The sequence below is a fragment of the Pleurodeles waltl genome, unplaced genomic scaffold, assembly GCF_031143425.1.
Source record: "Pleurodeles waltl isolate 20211129_DDA unplaced genomic scaffold, aPleWal1.hap1.20221129 scaffold_70, whole genome shotgun sequence".
Taxonomy (NCBI): Eukaryota; Metazoa; Chordata; class Amphibia; order Caudata; family Salamandridae; genus Pleurodeles; species Pleurodeles waltl.
The window spans coordinates 1,180,916-1,197,519 of NW_027150391.1; the positions used below are offsets into that span (position 1 = coordinate 1,180,916).

Genomic DNA, 16,604 nt, shown 5'->3' on the forward strand with positions numbered 1-16,604 from the left:
CCTAAAAATGCGAGACCTAATGCATTGCAAATGCTTCTATCATTAGCCTGCACCGTGTTTCTAAGACCAGGATGGTAAAAACAATGTGAAAAGCAGTGAAATCTGCTATTTCTTCACTTAGAAAACATGCACTTAAAATGACAAACACATGAAAAAATCTAGTTAAAAAGTGTTTAAATGCTGTCTAAATAATTTTAAAATGATTATTATAGCAAAAAATGTATAATTTCCATTTTACATAAGAATCCTGACAATTTTATACATTTGTTTTTGCCTTCCAGCTCTTAGCTGTACCAGAAACAAATGGTTGATATACATATATATATATCAGGGGTCTTCAAACTGGGGGGGTGGGCCCCAAGTGATCCCAGCGGGGTGCCAGGCTCTGGCCAAAAGAAGGATTGTAAAGAAAATAGTGCTTTTCTTTAAGGAGAAAAATGTTTATTGCACTTGTAAAAAGGTAACAGAACTTAAGTTCAATGTTTAAATAAGTCTAGACATATTTAAACATTGCCAACTTAATTGAATAGTGATGAAAAATTCGAATGGGGGCCCAATGATATATTTTTTCCCACGTGGGTGCGGCATTAACAAGTTTGAAAACCATTGCTATATATATATGAGAAGAGAGAACTCTGGGTAGTTCCCGGTTTAGGTGGAGTGCAGCTAAACTTCTCTGGAGAGTTATAGTGCTAGCGAAACACATGTCAGGGGTTGCTCTGGGTAGTTCCCGGTTTACTTTTGTTTGCAATAAATCACCAGCTTGTCCTGCTGGGAAAGCAGCACCACTATGTTCTGAGCAGGTCGTTGTGACTAAAATGGATTGTCACACTTTGAGCAGCAGGTTGGGACATTCACAGTTAATTTGGAAATTCACTTTGAATTCACCTACTGAGGTTAAGTACTTTTCTCATTATTTTGTTTGGCTCCAGCAACCCACTTATGGTGCAATACAAATGTGCAGGACTACCGTAACCGGCATGCACTTGAGCTGGTATCTAAACAGATTGATCAGGTGCCTGCAATTAAATTAGCTGAATGAGCCATGCACGTGGTCTTTAAAAAGGAAAGAGATGTCTGGAACACTTCCAGCAATGGCTGCACCTACAAGGTTGATATATTTTTTAGTTTTTCTCTGCTAATGACGGGATAAACCCAGAAACACGTGTCCAGAGATGATTTTTTGAGATAACGCCTGGAATAACAAAAATTATTAAAGGAATTCATTGTGAGTTACTGACTTCGTTATTTCCCTATTTTAACCTGTTGGGAGTGCGCTTTCACTGAGGACACTTTTGTTTGCAATATATATATATATATATATATATCAGGGGTTTTCAAACTGGGGGGTGGGCCCCAAGTGATCCCAGCGGGGGTACCAGGCTCTGGCCAAAGGAAGGATAATAAAGAAAATAGTGCTTTGTTTTAAGGAGAAAAATGTTTATTGCATTTGTAAAAAGGTAACAGAAGTTAACTTCAATGTTTAAATAAGTCTAGACATATTTAAACATTGCCAACTTAATTGAATAGTGATGGAAAATTCTAATGGGGGGCCCAATTATATATTTTTTCCAACTGGGGGGTGCGGGAGTGCGTCATTAACAAGTTTGAAAACCATTGATATATATATATATATATATATATATATATATATATATATACCCAGAGAAACCCCTGACATGTGTTTCGCTAGCACTATAACTCTTTAGAGAGGTTTAGCTGCACTCCACCTAAACCGGGAACTACCCAGAGTTCTCTCTTTTCATATATATATATGTAAAGAGAGAACTCTGGGTAGTTCCCGGTTTAGGTGGAGTGCAGCTAAACCTCTCTAAAGAGTTATAGTGCTAGCGAAACACATGTCAGGGGTTTCTCTGGGTAGTTCCCAGTTTAGGTGGAGCGCAGCTAAACCTCTCTGAAGAGTTTCAATGCTAGTGAAACACATGCCAGGGGTTTCTTTTGCTCATTCCAGGTTGGCTTGAATAGCATTTTACCAATTCAAAGCTGTAATACTGTGCCTGGAGTGGTGAAAGACTTTTGTCATTTACAGCTTGGCAAGGATGGCACTGTGCTAATCCTATGCTTAAAAACTTTGCTAGAAAAACAGACATTTGAGGGGAGCTATTGTTGAGCGTCACTGGTGTTGTAGGGTGCTCTATACTGGAGCAGCTCTCCACCTAAATCTGGGAGCTACCCAAAAATCTCTCTTCTCTTTTGCATAATTTATGCATCACACTAAACCTGAAAGGGTTTTGTTTTGATATATATTATATATATTCAACAGTAATAGTTATACTTAGCTCAAGAAACTATAAGTAGTGCACTAAGGTAACTATAACTCGCATCCCCGCCATGCACAATTTTCGCATCAATGATTTTATTGCAAATGCTGCAGTTATATTATGAATGATGTCATAAAAGAGGTCATTGCTGATGTCATATACAGGGTAATTAGCAGTGCATGGCAGGGATGTGAGTTATAGTTGCCTTATGGCACGAGTTATAGCTTCTTGAGATAAGTATAAATAAACTGTTGAATTGCTATGGTTTTGTGAGTGTAAAATCTGAACCTAACTATAATGTCCCTCTAACCTTTGCTTTTTTAGTGAACTTTGAATGTTTTTTTAATTCTATTTCCTAATTATCACATCCCTGTAACCTTGGTTTTTGCAGTGAATTCCTGTTTTTTTTAAATGTTAAGTAAAATTTAATTACCCTACATTAATCCATCCACCGGCGTGCACAGCCTTCGGCCAGGCCATGCGGAAACCCCTCCATAGTCACCCAGCCCCATGCCACAAACAGCCGTGTGCGGCGGGGTGTGGCAGCAGGGCCAGGAACCCATTCAGTGGGGCCTAGCCAATTAGTAAAAGGGAAGGGGGCTTTCATCCCCCCCGGCCGATTTAGGCCCCAGGGACACCATACCACCAGGACCTGGTGACTTCTTGCTGGGTTTCCTGGCCCCAGCGAGGGCAACCAGTGTGCACTGTTGGGGGCGTGGGCTGACCCTGATTGCCCAGCCGATCCATGCCAGCTCTCCGCCTCCAGCGGGAGCCAGCAATGCTCCTGCATGCAGAGAGCAGCAAAAAATGCTGCTCCCTGCATGTGGGAGCAATTTTTTAATCTGTTTTCCGGCCTGCTTGACAGTGGGCAGGGAAACAGATAAAAAGTCTGCTCCCAGTGGGCGATAGCAGTTTCCTGATTCCACCTGCTACTTTCAGACTTACACTGTGCTCTATGTTCAAGGGTGGGCACCTAGGGACATAGGGATCAGGTCTGGGAAATGTGGTCCCCACAGCCATTAATGGCTCCGGGGGGGGACCACATGGCCCCCTTTTTTGTATTTGTATGGCCTGGCCTCGGGGATGTGGTGGTTCCAGGGGCCAAACACAGCCCCACCTTCCCCTATTGAAAATCAGCCTAGACCCAGGGAGGTGGTGGTCCCTGGGGTCAAAGGAGGCGTGTGAATGTGGCCCCTCCTTCCCTTACTAACATTGGCCTTGTTATCTTTTTGAAACTTAATTTTTGAACGTAGATTGGAGATAACTTTACGTACATGTGCAGAGATATGCATTATATAAAGAAGTACATTAATTCTACTTATACATATATGGTGGAAGTACTTATTCCATATACGTATCATTTAAGGTATGATTTTGGCACATTATGATTGTGTTGTTGAGGAGGCTCAGATGAAAAGAATTTTGACATGGTTGCATTTATATGTCTCCTATAACTAAAACCTTTATTGTACTGAATAAATCAACATTAGTGAGAAAGAAAATATATATATATATATATATATATATATATATATATATGTTCACTGGAAAAACCAAAGGTTACAGGGATGTTATAGTTAGGCATATATTTTAAATGGATAAAACCATAGAATTTCACCAGTTATATTTAGACTTAGCTCAAGTATCTATAACTTGTGCCTTAAGGTAACTATAACTGGTGCCTGGATGTTAGAATAGGTGTGAGAGGGAGTATCTGGGGGCGAGAGTGGCTTGGAAAGTGTCTGGGTGTGAGAGTGCGTACATCAGTGTTTTAGTGGGTGCGTCAGTGTGTGCGCAGGTCTGTGAGTTGGTGCATGAGGGTGTCAGTGGGTCTGTGAGTGGGTGTGTGAGAGTCTGAGTGGGTCAGTGAGTGGGTGCGTAACTGTCTGAGTGGGTCTGTGAGCGGGTGCACGAGGGTCTGAGTGCGTCTGTTAGTGGGTGCATGAGTGTCTGAGTGGGTCTGTGAGTGATGCGTAAGTGTCTGAGTGGGTGTGTGAGTGGGAGAACAAGATTGAAAGAGAGAGTGAGACAAAGTGAGTGAGAGAGAGAGAGATAGAGACGTTTTAGGCTTTGATGTATGATATACTTAAAATTAGATATTTCTGCACATTTTTAAAACAAAAATGTATTTGTCATGTAAAAAGTGTACGATCACCTTTATTATAAGACTTAAAAATTTCTACCTAAAAAAACATTAAAGGAGGGAAATGAGTCTGGCTGGACTCAAACCGTCAACAGACAGTGTGAAGGTCTGTGACCTTCCCGTGAGCTATTGTTTTTTTGTTGTTGAATATGCTCTTTTTTTAGCCCTTCTGGGCTATCTGGGACCACATATTTTTATAAATCTTACCGTTATGGGCTATCTGTGACCGTGGGAGAAGTCTCAAAGCCTCCCCCGAGGTCTCTGACTATTTGTTTTTTCTTAGTACATGCCCTTTACTGGCTATCTGGGACAGCAGAGGAAGTCTCAAGGCCTCCCCTGAGGTCCCTGACTATTATATTTTTTTCTTAGTACGTGCTCTTTATGGGCTATCTGGGACTACGGGGGAAGCCTGCGGTCCCAAGGAGTTGCTTTTAACAGCAACTCCTTAATTGCTCAAGCAAACCTTTCATCTCCTTTCCCTGCATGCATACCTGTGTTCAGGGAACAGCCATGAAAACCCCACTCTGTGACAGCAGGACCTGCTTGACAGGTGCCACTTTCAGAAACTGCAGTGTTTGCTGTGGCTTGTCTGCAGTTCAAAGCTGTAGCCAAGCCACAGCAAACAGCTATGTCCAGGGGGTAAGCACCACGGAACATAGCAGGAGCTGACCCTGGCGGGTGGCGGTCCCCAGGGCCATCAATGGCTCCTCAACGGAGCTGCGCAGCCCCCCTCTAATACGGACATAGCCCTGGGAAGGTAGTGGTCACAAGGGCTACAGCCCACCAGGCCATCTGGCCTCCCCAACCTTAAAAAATAATTCTGCCCCAGTAAGTTGATGGTCCCCAGGGTGCGGGGGCTGTGCAGTCCCCCGACAATTTTGCAAAAATGCACTGGGAAGGTGATGGTCCCCGTAGCTTATTAAAGTCCAAAAAGGGGGGCCTTGTGTGCCCCCTCCTCTATTAAGGCCCAAATAACCCAGCAACCGGCCCACCCGCAGGCAAAACAAGTAGAAAATATATGATTTTTAGCCCTAGCAGGGTCCCTCAGGGACCCCAGCACCAGGGTAGGAAGTCAGGGTGACTTTACCCTGGCCCCTTTTCTTTTTTGGGAATTTGTTTTCTGGGACTCGGGTGAAGCTGCGTCCCATGATGGCTACCAACACTTCCTTGTTGAAGTATTAGCAGCCAATTGGATATCAGCACGGGGGCAAATGAATCTGCAGAGGGGTCATGTCCCTAGATATCTATATTTCCTGGCCTTAAATTACTCCAAAACTACTGAATGGATTCACATGAAACCACAAAAAGTGTAATCTGCAGAACAGAATCTAGTTTTGTTCCAAATTTAGTGTAATTCCGTTCACTTATTTTTCTGCCTCAAGCATTTACTGCGAGCAAAAGATGCATATAGGAAAGACAGAGGAAGAGAAAAACGAAAAAGCGTCACCTGCAAGCGTGAGCTGAAGGGGCCGGGAGTGGCTGTAAATGGATTAAAGAGGTCTGAGATGGCTTTAGGATTACGCTGCCTCAGTAGTCTGTGTGCGCACATTTAATTACAACAGCTCAATGTTTTCAAGGAGAGCTTTGGGCACCAGTAGGTTTATTTAAAAATTAACCACTGTTCTCTGGACACCAAATACCAAGGCTGGTATTGTTAAAAACACCTACTGCCTCTTTAAATAACTGCCAGGCACTCCTTGCCACCTTATCTCCCCCGGACAGGCTCCTGCTTTGTTCTTGTGTGATGGTTTTGGCGTCTTTCTCTTCCCCCCTCTCTGAGTTTTCAAGCTGTTCCGCTCCTAAATATCTGATGGAGACAAATCTGTGCGGGTCCCCAAAAACAAGGGCAGGTGCATCGAGTTGAAAACTAAGCCCTGGTATTTGGCCGCTTGTGTGAAGGTGTCAGACGAGGAGCTTCACACGGCGACCTTTGAACTCTATCAACTTCACTCCATAAAAACTTTCAGCTTCTAAAAGACGACCTGTTCTGCTTCCAGCGAAATAGATAGGTGACAGGTCTGTCATTATTCAGTGATCATTGTCAACACTGGTGCGGGGTGAAGTAGAATTATAGAGAAATATTAAACCTCAGGTCCCACCGAGATTTGAACTCGGATCGCTGGATTCAGAGTCCAGAGTGCTGACCATTACACCATGGAACCGGCTGAAACTGTCACCCCCACCGGAAGCTTTCATTCCTGGACTGCAGGGCCCTGACACCCGCTGGACTGATTATTTCTGACCTCTTTCCAATGAAGCTCTGGGGTGTCAGTCACTGCTGCTAAAATAATGGGGTACATTCAAGGTCGTGATCCCTTTTTGATGCCAGAGAAATCACCTTCCTTTTCTGCTGGAGTCACCAACGCTAAGATGGCTTTAAAAGTTCACAAACCTTGTTTTTTCAGGTGTGGCTCGTCTTTCCATCACATGGGGCGGTGGGTTGGAGGTGACCCCCTCCTCCTTTCCGCTACTCTGGCCTCTTCCCGGCGGACTGCAGCTCCAGGGCTGCTTTTGGAGCCGGTTGAGCTGCCGTGAGATGGTTAAAATATTATTTGCCACGAGTGAGTTTAGTTTCCTGTCTGGCCCCTCACATTTCATCACATGAAGAATCCACAGCTAAAAGTGACCCCACTGTTAAACTTCGGTCACTTCCGCATCAGTGGACATGTTTGAGTTGATGTGAGGCCGAGTCCAGGCTCCTCCCCCCTCCAAGGTACCATCACCTGCCTCCCTATAAAGTCAGAGCACCTCGGTGTCAGATTTGTATCTCATGTGTAATTTCCACATCTGACAGGTCCTGCTCCTGGCCCGGTGCTCAGAGGGGGCGGCCTCAGGGGAATCACCGACAGGATCTTGTTTACACACGGGGTGGAGTGCAAGTTAGTGAAGCGCTGTAGCGCCGGTGCCGAGCCTTCCAAGCGCTACAATTCCAACAGGTACACACAGCTCACACCTGAAATGCTGCTCAGTGACTGAGTGTAATTCAGATGTGTTAGTTTGTGAAATGGCTGTTGTCCGATCAACACTATTCCCCTGGACCTACCTGGTATTACCTCCTGTGGGGAATGGGTACTTCTTTACTCTAACAACAATATCATTATAGGACATCGGGGCCTCACACACAGCTCTGAAACTTGTGGGATGGAATGGTAGCAGGGTGCATATGGTTACCAGGATGGCCGAGTGGTTAAGGCGTTGGACTTAAGATCCAATGGACATGTGTCCGCGTGGGTTCGAGCCCCACTTCTGGTAGAGATTTTATTCTCAGCCAAATATACATCTTGTTTCTAAATTATCACATTGTTACTGTTTATCCGCTGTGTCTACAAAAACCCAAAGGTAACATTCTTTCATCTGAAATAGATATAATCTCGTTATGTTTTTTCAAGTGGGGAAATCATACTGCAGCGCCCCCTGGTGTTTGTGAGTGACGAGCACCTGTGAGATCACGTTTCTTTGTAGAACTTGAAAAACATAAATCGGTGACTCTGGAAAGAGCCACATTTTCCGCATCCGGTTCCAGGTTGGACTGAGAGGTAACATGCACGAGCGCACCGGAAGCTTTTATTGGGGGTCTTACAAGGCTGACCCCAGGAGCTGCAGTCATGATTTGTGACAAGAGTGAGGTTGTCAGCAGTCACCTTTACTTCTCTGAAGCTGCACTGACAGCAGAGCCCAGCTTCATGCAGCAGCTCACTATGAATTGGTAGAAAGAACAAACCTAACAAGGGTTGTAGCTCACTCCTTAAATGTATTACAGACTGGAAATGTTACATTAAAACAGCACCCATCAAGCATTCTTTGAAAAAAATCATAAGTAAAACATTAGGTCACAGGTGAAAAAGTCTGAAATCACATGAATGTGGAAAGATCACACTCTGGAGATAGCGCTGGCCGCAGAGTACCCTGTGAGTACCACTGAGGGGGGGCTCAAGCATCTGCAGCCCCCTCTGTAATCCCATAGTGCCCCAGGGGAGCAGAAAAGGAGCTCACGCGCCTGTTGCGCCCCCGGGCTGTATCTGTAATACAGGCCATGGTGGGAGAGTTTAATACCTGGGAGAATTACTTGCACGGATTCAAGATGAATACTTACCGTTCCAGCCATGATCTGAGGAAATCTGTGTAAAAGTAACAGTGACTCGAACCCACGACCCTTGAACGTCTCCAAAGCTCCATATTAATCCAACGCGTTATCCACAGGGCCACGGGGCCGCAGGATGTCTGTGGTTTGCTGGTGTCTTGCATCGGTGACAAGAGCACCACTGCCGGGTGTGTTTGTTATTATTTTATAGAGATTATTCGCGGTTCAATGACTGTCTCCTGGGGCGTCCATCAGTTATTCCACTCACTCATATTTCCGCCCCACTGAAGACTTTTTCCAATGATTCTCCTAAGCGGGGTCTGGAGCTGTGGGTTATATTATTATCCGTCTGACGCGAAAACGCATTTATTATCAATCCCCCCCCCCCCCCCGCTCTCACCCCCGCGGGGGTCACGGAGAAGGAAGCTGCGGAGTGTCTCATCTCCCTCTCTCTCCTTCTTTCTCTTTCTGTGCTGCTCTCTCTCTCTCTCAGCTGGTTCTCTCTCCTGCACTCTCTTATCTCTCTCTCTCTCTCTCTCTCATGTAATTGGGGCAGAAAAGGAGTCTTTGTGCGGCCGCTCCAGGTGCCAGGTGCTGGTACAGAGCCTCCATCCGGCGCTGGTTGATCCTGGGCAGACCCGGAGCCCCCTTAATAACCGCAATGAAAAGGATTTAACAGCGATTTACAGGGGAGCAGATCACCCCTCAGTGACACCTCACAGAATACATCACATCACTCATTGCTTAGTGCTACAAGGGCTGCATCTATAGTGTTATCCCATCTGCCGAAATAGCTCAGTTGGGAGAGCGTTAGACTGAAGATCTAAAGGTCCCTGGTTCGATCCCGGGTTTCGGCAGCAGGGACACTTTTGTGACTTTTTTGGTATTTATATATAATTTCCTTCACACTCCCCTCATTTATTCCCCCTCTGGTTTTGCGTTGTCCCTCCTGCCCCCTCCCTCTCGCTTTCAAACCATCATTCTTCTTATCCCACCCCTGTCCCTTGTCCACCCTCCTCCCTCACCTCAGCCCTTCCTCATCCCACCTGGGACTCCTCCTCTTCGTCAGTGTCTTTAATGCTCAGAACAGTTTCTGTTTTCTGTGTAACCTGCGCGTTCACTGATCTGAGGTTTTAATGCATTTTTAGAGACGGGAACAGGTGCTGCGGCTGCCGAGGAAACTCGTCATCTAAAACCATCTGAGGTCTCGGGCGTGAGAGAGACATTCCCTCCCATCTAACTTCCATCAACAGCCCCTCTGTCCATGTGCTGTGCGCGGCGCTTGTCACAGCGGAGCCGGGATTCTGAGTCTGGAAATAAGAGCGGTTGTCCATCTCTGCGGAGCTCAGTGCACAGCAGCCCTCTCCCTCGGTGCGGGGGTTCAGTTTAAAGTCATTTCATCACTTTTAACCTGTCTCTGCTTCTAACACCCTGTCAGACTCTCCCCTCGCCCTCTCATCTCCCTCACCCCTGTCACAGTCAACAACCTCCCACCCGGCAACTTGTCAGCACTGACAGAGCTGTGAGTGATTCTATTTTTAAAGCGCTTTCATCATTTTTCGATATGCCACAGGTCCTGCTTCTAACACACCATGAGGCCCTTTCTTTACCCTCCCATCTCCCTCTCACTCCCTCCCGCCACACATCACCCCCCAAACAATAACTTGTCAGCAGTGGCAGAGCTGAGAGTGACTCAGGGATCTGGTGGGGGGAGGCTTTGGGGGGTTGAGATGTGGGGGTTCAGAGCCCAGTCACCGCTGTGGCCCCCCGCTGCCTCACTGTATTCACCAGAGGGGGCGTCTCATTCCTTTACACCCAGGGCGCTATCCTAGTGACCAGGTAAAGGTCCCTTAGTAACAGGTCCCGGGCAGCAGTGACAGTGTGAGAAGGTAGCCTCTTTCTAGCCTTGTTACCCCCACTTTTGGCCTGTTTGTGAGTGTATGTCAGGGTGTTTGTCACTGTTTTCACTGTTTCACTGGGAGCCTGATAGCCAGGCCTCAGTGCTCATAGTGAAAACACTATGTTTTCAGTATGGTTGTTATGTGTCACTGGGATCCTGCTGGTCAGGACCCCAGTGCTCATAGGTTTGTGGCCTATATGTATGTGTCACTGGGACCCTGTCACACAGGGCCCCAGTGCTCATAGGTGTGCATGTATAAGTTCCCTGTGTGGTGCCTAACTGTCTCACTGAGGCTCTGCTAACCAGAACCTCAGTGGTTATGCTCTCTCATTACTTTCAAATTGTCACTAACAGGCTAGTGACCAATTTTACCAATTTACATTGGCTTACTGGAACACCCTTATAATTCCCTAGTATATGGTACTGAGGTACCCAGGGTATTGGGGTTCCAGGAGATCCCTATGGGCTGCAGCATTTCTTTTGCCACCCATAGGGAGCTCTGACAATTCTTACACAGGCCTGCCACTGCAGCCTGAGTGAAATAACGTCCACGTTATTTCACAGCCATTTTACACTGCACTTAAGTAACTTATAAGTCACCTATATGTCTAACCTTTACCTGGTAAAGGTTAGGTGCAAAGTTACTTAGTGTGAGGGCACCCTGGCACTAGCCAAGGTGCCCCCACATTGTTCAGAGCCAATTCACTGAACTTTGTGAGTGCGGGGACACCATTACACGCGTGCACTACATATAGGTCACTACCTATATGTAGCTTCACCATGGTAACTCCGAATATGGCCATGTAACATGTCTATGATCATGGAATTGCCCCCTCTATGCCATCCTGGCATTGTTGGTACAATTCCATGATCCCAGTGGTCTGTAGCACAGACCCTGGTACTGCCAGACTGCCCTTCCTGGGGTTTCACTGCAGCTGCTGCTGCTGCCAACCCCTCAGACAGGCAGCTGCCCTCCTGGGGTCCAGCCAGGCCTGGCCCAGGATGGCAGAACAAAGAACTTCCTCTGAGAGAGGGTGTGACACCCTCTCCCTTTGGAAAATGGTGTGAAGGCAGGGGAGGAGTAGCCTCCCCCAGCCTCTGGAAATGCTTTGTTGGGCACAGATGTGCCCAATTCTGCATAAGCCAGTCTACACCGGTTCAGGGACCCCTTAGCCCCTGCTCTGGCGCGAAACTGGACAAAGGAAAGGGGAGTGACCACTCCCCTGACCTGCACCTCCCCTGGGAGGTGTCCAGAGCTCCTCCAGTGTGCTCCAGACCTCTGCCATCTTGGAAACAGAGGTGCTGCTGGCACACTGGACTGCTCTGAGTGGCCAGTGCCACCAGGTGACGTCAGAGACTCCTTGTGATAGGCTCCTTCAGGTGTTAGTAGCCTTTCCTCTCTCCTAGGTAGCCAAACCCTCTTTTCCGGCTATTTAGGGTCTCTGTCTCTGGGGAAACTTTAGATAACGAATGCATGAGCTCAGCCGAGTTCCTCTGCATCTCCCTCTTCACCTTCTGATAAGGAATCGACCGCTGACCGCGCTGGAAGCCTGCAAACCTGCAACATAGTAGCAAAGACGACTACTGCAACTCTGTAACGCTGATCCTGCCGCCTTCTCGACTGTTTTCCTGCTTGTGCATGCTGTGGGGGTAGCCTGCCTCCTCTCTGCACCAGAAGCTCCGAAGAAATCTCCCGTGGGTCGACGGAATCTTCCCCCTGCAACCGCAGGCACCAAAAAGCTGCATCTCCGGTCCCTTGGGTCTCCTCTCAGCACGACGAGCGAGGTCCCTCGAATCCAGCGACACCGTCCAAGTGACCCCCACAGTCCAGTGACTCTTCAGCCCAAGTTTGGTGGAGGTAAGTCCTTGCCTCACCTCGCTGGGCTGCATTGCTGGGAACCGCGACTTTGCAAGCTTCTCCGGCCCCTGTGCACTTCCGGCGGAAATCCTCCGTGCACAGCCAAGCCTCGGTCCACGGCACTCTAACCTGCATTGCACGACTTTCTAAGTTGGTCTCCGGCGACGTGGGACTCCTTTGTGCAACTTCGGCGAGCACCGTTTCACGCATCCTCGTAGTGCCTGTTTCTGGCACTTCTCCGGGTGCTACCTGCTTCAGTGAGGGCTCCTTGTCTTGCTCGACGTCCCCTCTCTCTGCAGGTCCAATTTGCGACCTCCTGGTCCCTCCTGGGCCCCAGCAGCGTCCAAAAACGCCAAACGCACGATTTGCGTGTAGCAAGGCTTGTTGGCGTCCATCCGGCGGGAAAACACTTCTGCACGACTCTCCAAGGCGTGGGGGATCCATCCTCCAAAGGGGAAGTCTCTAGCCCTTGTCGTTCCTGCAGTATTCACAGTTCTTCAGCCTAGTAAGAGCTTCTTTGCACCAACCGCTGGCATTTCTTGGGCATCTGCCCATCTCCGAGCTGCTTGTGACTTTTGGACTTGGTCCCCTTGTTCCACAGGTACCTTCAGACAGGAATCCATCGTTGTTGCATTGCTGATTTGTGTTTTCCTTGCATTCTCCCTCTAACACGACTATTTTGTCCTTAGGGGAACTTTGGTGCACTTTGCACTCACTTTTCAGGGTCTTGGGGAGGGTTATTTTTCTAACTCTCACTATTTTCTAATAGTCCCAGCGACCCTCTACAAGGTCACATAGGTTTGGGGTCCATTCGTGATTCACATTCCACTTTTGGAGTATATGGTTTGTGTTGCCCCTATCCCTATGTTTCCCCATTGCATCCTATTGTAATTATACATTGTTTGCACTGTTTTCTAAGACTATACTGCATATTTTTGCTATTGTGTATATATATCTTGTGTATATTTCCTATCCTCTTACTGAGGGTACACTCTAAGATACTTTGGCATATTGTCATAAAAATAAAGTACCTTTATTTTTAGTATAACTGTGTATTGTGTTTTCTTATGATATTGTGCATATGACACTAAGTGGTACTGTAGTAGCTTCACACGTCTCCTAGTTCAGCCTGAGCTGCTTTGCTAAGCTACCATTATCTATCAGCCTAAGCTGCTAGACACCCTATACACTAATAAGGGATAACTGGGCCTGGTGCAAGGTGCAAGTACCCCTTGGTACTCACTACAAGCCAGTCCAGCCTCCTACATTGGTTGTGCAGTGGTGGGATAAGTGCTTTGAGACTACTTACCACTCTTGTCATTGTACTTTTCATAAGAGAAAAATATACAAAACAAGGTCAGTGTATATACACATAGCCAAAAAGTTTTGCATTTCCTCTTTTCACTCTTTTCTAAGTGCTGAAAAGTACTTCTAAACTTTCAAAAAGTTCTTAAAAGTTTAAAAAGTTTTTTCTGTCTTTCCAAAAAGTTCTGAAAACTTTTTTCTCTTTGTCTATCACTTTAACTCTCTCTAAAAATGTCTGGCACAGGCCAAAAAGTTGAACTGTCCAAACTTGCATATGATCACCTTAGCTGGAAAGGAGCAAGGAGTCTCTGCATAGAGAGAGGTTTGAGTGTAGGGAGGAATCCTTCTTTAGAACTGTTAATTAATATGCTTAGAGTACAGGATAAGGCCATAAGTGCCCAATCTGTAGAAAAAGTAGCTAATGGTTCTCAATCTGATCCAGGGACTCCCCCAGGAAAAGGTTCAGGAAAGAAACTTCTCAGCCTGCCCATTACTAGACAGTCTAGCATAGTTGGTACAGAGGTTGAATCACATCATACTGATGATGTGCTCTCACATTATACTGGTAGCCAAGCTGTTAGGGTGCCCTCTGTAAGGGACAGGTCTCCTTCTGTTCATTCCCATCATACCTCTGTATCTAGAAATGTCCCTCCCACCCACCCTGATGACAGATTGTTGGAAAGGGAGCTCAATAGATTGAGAGTGGAGCAAACCAGACTGAAGCTCAAGAAGCAACAGCTGGATTTGGATAGACAGTCTTTAGAAATAGAGAGGGAAAGACAGAAAATGGGTTTAGATACCCATGGTGGCAGCAGCAGTATTCCCCATAGTCATCCTGCAAAAGAGCATGATTCCAGGAATCTGCATAAGATAGTTCCCCCTTACAAGGAGGGGGATGACATTAACAAGTGGTTTGCTGCACTTGAGAGGGCCTGTGCTGTACAGGATGTCCCTCAAAAGCAGTGGGCTGCTATCCTATGGCTATCATTTACTGGAAAAGGTAGGGATAGGCTCCTTACTGTAAAAGAAAATGATGCTAACAATTTCCAAGTTCTTAAGAATGCACTCCTGGATGGTTATGGCTTAACCACTGAACAGTACAGGATCAAGTTCAGAGATACCAAAAAGGAGTCTTCACAAGACTGGGTTGATTTCATTGACCAGGCAGTGAAGGCCTTGGAGGGGTGGTTACATGGCAGTAAAGTTACTGATTATGAAAGCCTGTATAACACAATCCTGAGAGAGCATATACTTAATAATTGTGTGTCTGATTTGTTGCACCAGTACCTGGTAGACTCTGATCTGACCTCTCCCCAAGAATTGGGAAAGAAGGCAGACAAATGGGTCAGAACAAGGGTGAACAGAAAAGTTCATACAGGGGGTGACAAAGATGGCAATAAGAAGAAAGATGGTGAAAAATCTCAAGATAAGCATGGGGATAAGGGTAAAACCAAAGATCCCACTTCAAATCTTAAACACTCTTCAGAGGGTGGGGATAAAACAAATTCTTCCTCTTCTTCCCAACCTGCACACATTAAAAAGCCTTGGTGCTTTGTGTGTAAAAATAGAGGCCATAGGCCAGGGGATAAGTCCTGTCCAGGTAAACCCCCTGAGCCTACCACCACTAATACATCAAGCTCTAGTGCCCCTAGCAGTAGTGGTACTAGTGGTGGGACTGCTGGCAACAGTCAAGCAAAGGGTGTAGTTGGGTTCACTTATGGGTCCATAGTGGAAACTGATGTAATCAGTCCCAAGACAGTTTCTGTCACACCTAGTGGCATTGGCCTTGCCACACTGGCTGCTTGTCCCCTTACAATGGATAAGTACAGGCAGACAGTTTCAATAAATGGTGTTGAGGCCTTGGCCTACAGGGACACAGGTGCCAGTTTCACTTTGGTGACTGAAAACCTAGTGCCTCCTGAACAACACATCATTGGACAACAGTATAAGATTATTGATGTCCATAACTCCACTAAGTTTCTTCCCTTAGCTATAATTCAGTTTAGTTGGGGTGGAGTTACTGTCCCTAAGCAGGTGGTGGTATCACCTAGCTTACCTGTAGATTGTCTCTTAGGTAATGACCTAGAGGCCTCAGGTTGGGCTGATGTAGAGTTTTATGCCCATGCAGCCATGCTGGGCATCCCTGAGGAATTGTTCCCTCTCATTTCAAGTGAAATGAAAAAGCAAAGGAGAGAAGGCCTGAAAACTCAGGATCCCTCTCCATCAACAGGGAAAAAGGGTTTCACAGTATCCCCTAACCACCCTACCATTCAGGATACTATTCCTGTGGTGGGAGAAACCTCTCCTGGGGTGGCACCTGTTCCAAGGGAATCATCAGCTGGCAAAGCTGGACTCCCTGAGGTGGAAGTACCTCTCTGTGGGATAACTAACATTGGTGAGAAAAACAGCACCATTTTAGTTAACATGGAGCATCCCTCCAACCCTCCCAGAGAAACTTTAGTGCAGAAACCCTGCACTACCTCCCAACACTTAGGACAGCATCCCTGCCCTAGTGTGGAGCTCATAGGACAGCATCCCTGCCCTGCTCCAACTCAAGAGAAACAGCATCCCTGTTCTCTCTTCCAGCCAGATGGACAAAGTTTTTGCCCAGCTATGGCTTTTCTGAGACAGCATCCCTGTCTGGCATTTCCATCACTACAAATAGGTTCAGTGGACAATTCCCACTGCTCTAAACTAAAACTTACTGATAGAAACTCTGAAAATACATCTTCACATTGTTGCTTAGCTAAAAAACTTCAAACAGGGTGGTTTACATCCCCACAGGGAAGTAACCATATAGTGGATGATAAAGGGAGTAACCAGTCTATTGCAGAGCTACTCTCTACTTATCACCACTTAGACAATAAAGTCTCAACTGGCCAAGGTTAGCCTTATTGTCCTTCGTTTGGGGGGGGGTTGTGTGAGAAGGTAGCCTCTTTCTAGCCTTGTTACCCCCACTTTTGGCCTGTTTGTGAGTGTATGTCAGGGTGTTTGTCACTGTTTTCACTGTTTCACTGGGAGCCTGATAGCCAGGC

At 46.5% G+C, this 16,604-nt stretch overlaps 3 non-coding genes across 3 annotated transcripts; 2 read left to right on the forward strand and 1 right to left on the reverse strand.

Moving 5' to 3' along the window:
* Positions 1-6,515: 6,515 nt before the first annotated feature.
* Positions 6,516-6,587, reverse strand: TRNAQ-CUG (transfer RNA glutamine (anticodon CUG)). The gene has a single exon. It is a non-coding gene; the product is annotated as a tRNA-Gln (tRNA).
* A 1,007-nt stretch (positions 6,588-7,594) lies between these two features.
* Positions 7,595-7,677, forward strand: TRNAL-UAA (transfer RNA leucine (anticodon UAA)). The gene has a single exon. It is a non-coding gene; the product is annotated as a tRNA-Leu (tRNA).
* Positions 7,678-9,290: 1,613 nt separating this feature from the next.
* TRNAF-GAA (transfer RNA phenylalanine (anticodon GAA)) lies at positions 9,291-9,363 on the forward strand. The gene has a single exon. It is a non-coding gene; the product is annotated as a tRNA-Phe (tRNA).
* Positions 9,364-16,604: the final 7,241 nt, after the last annotated feature.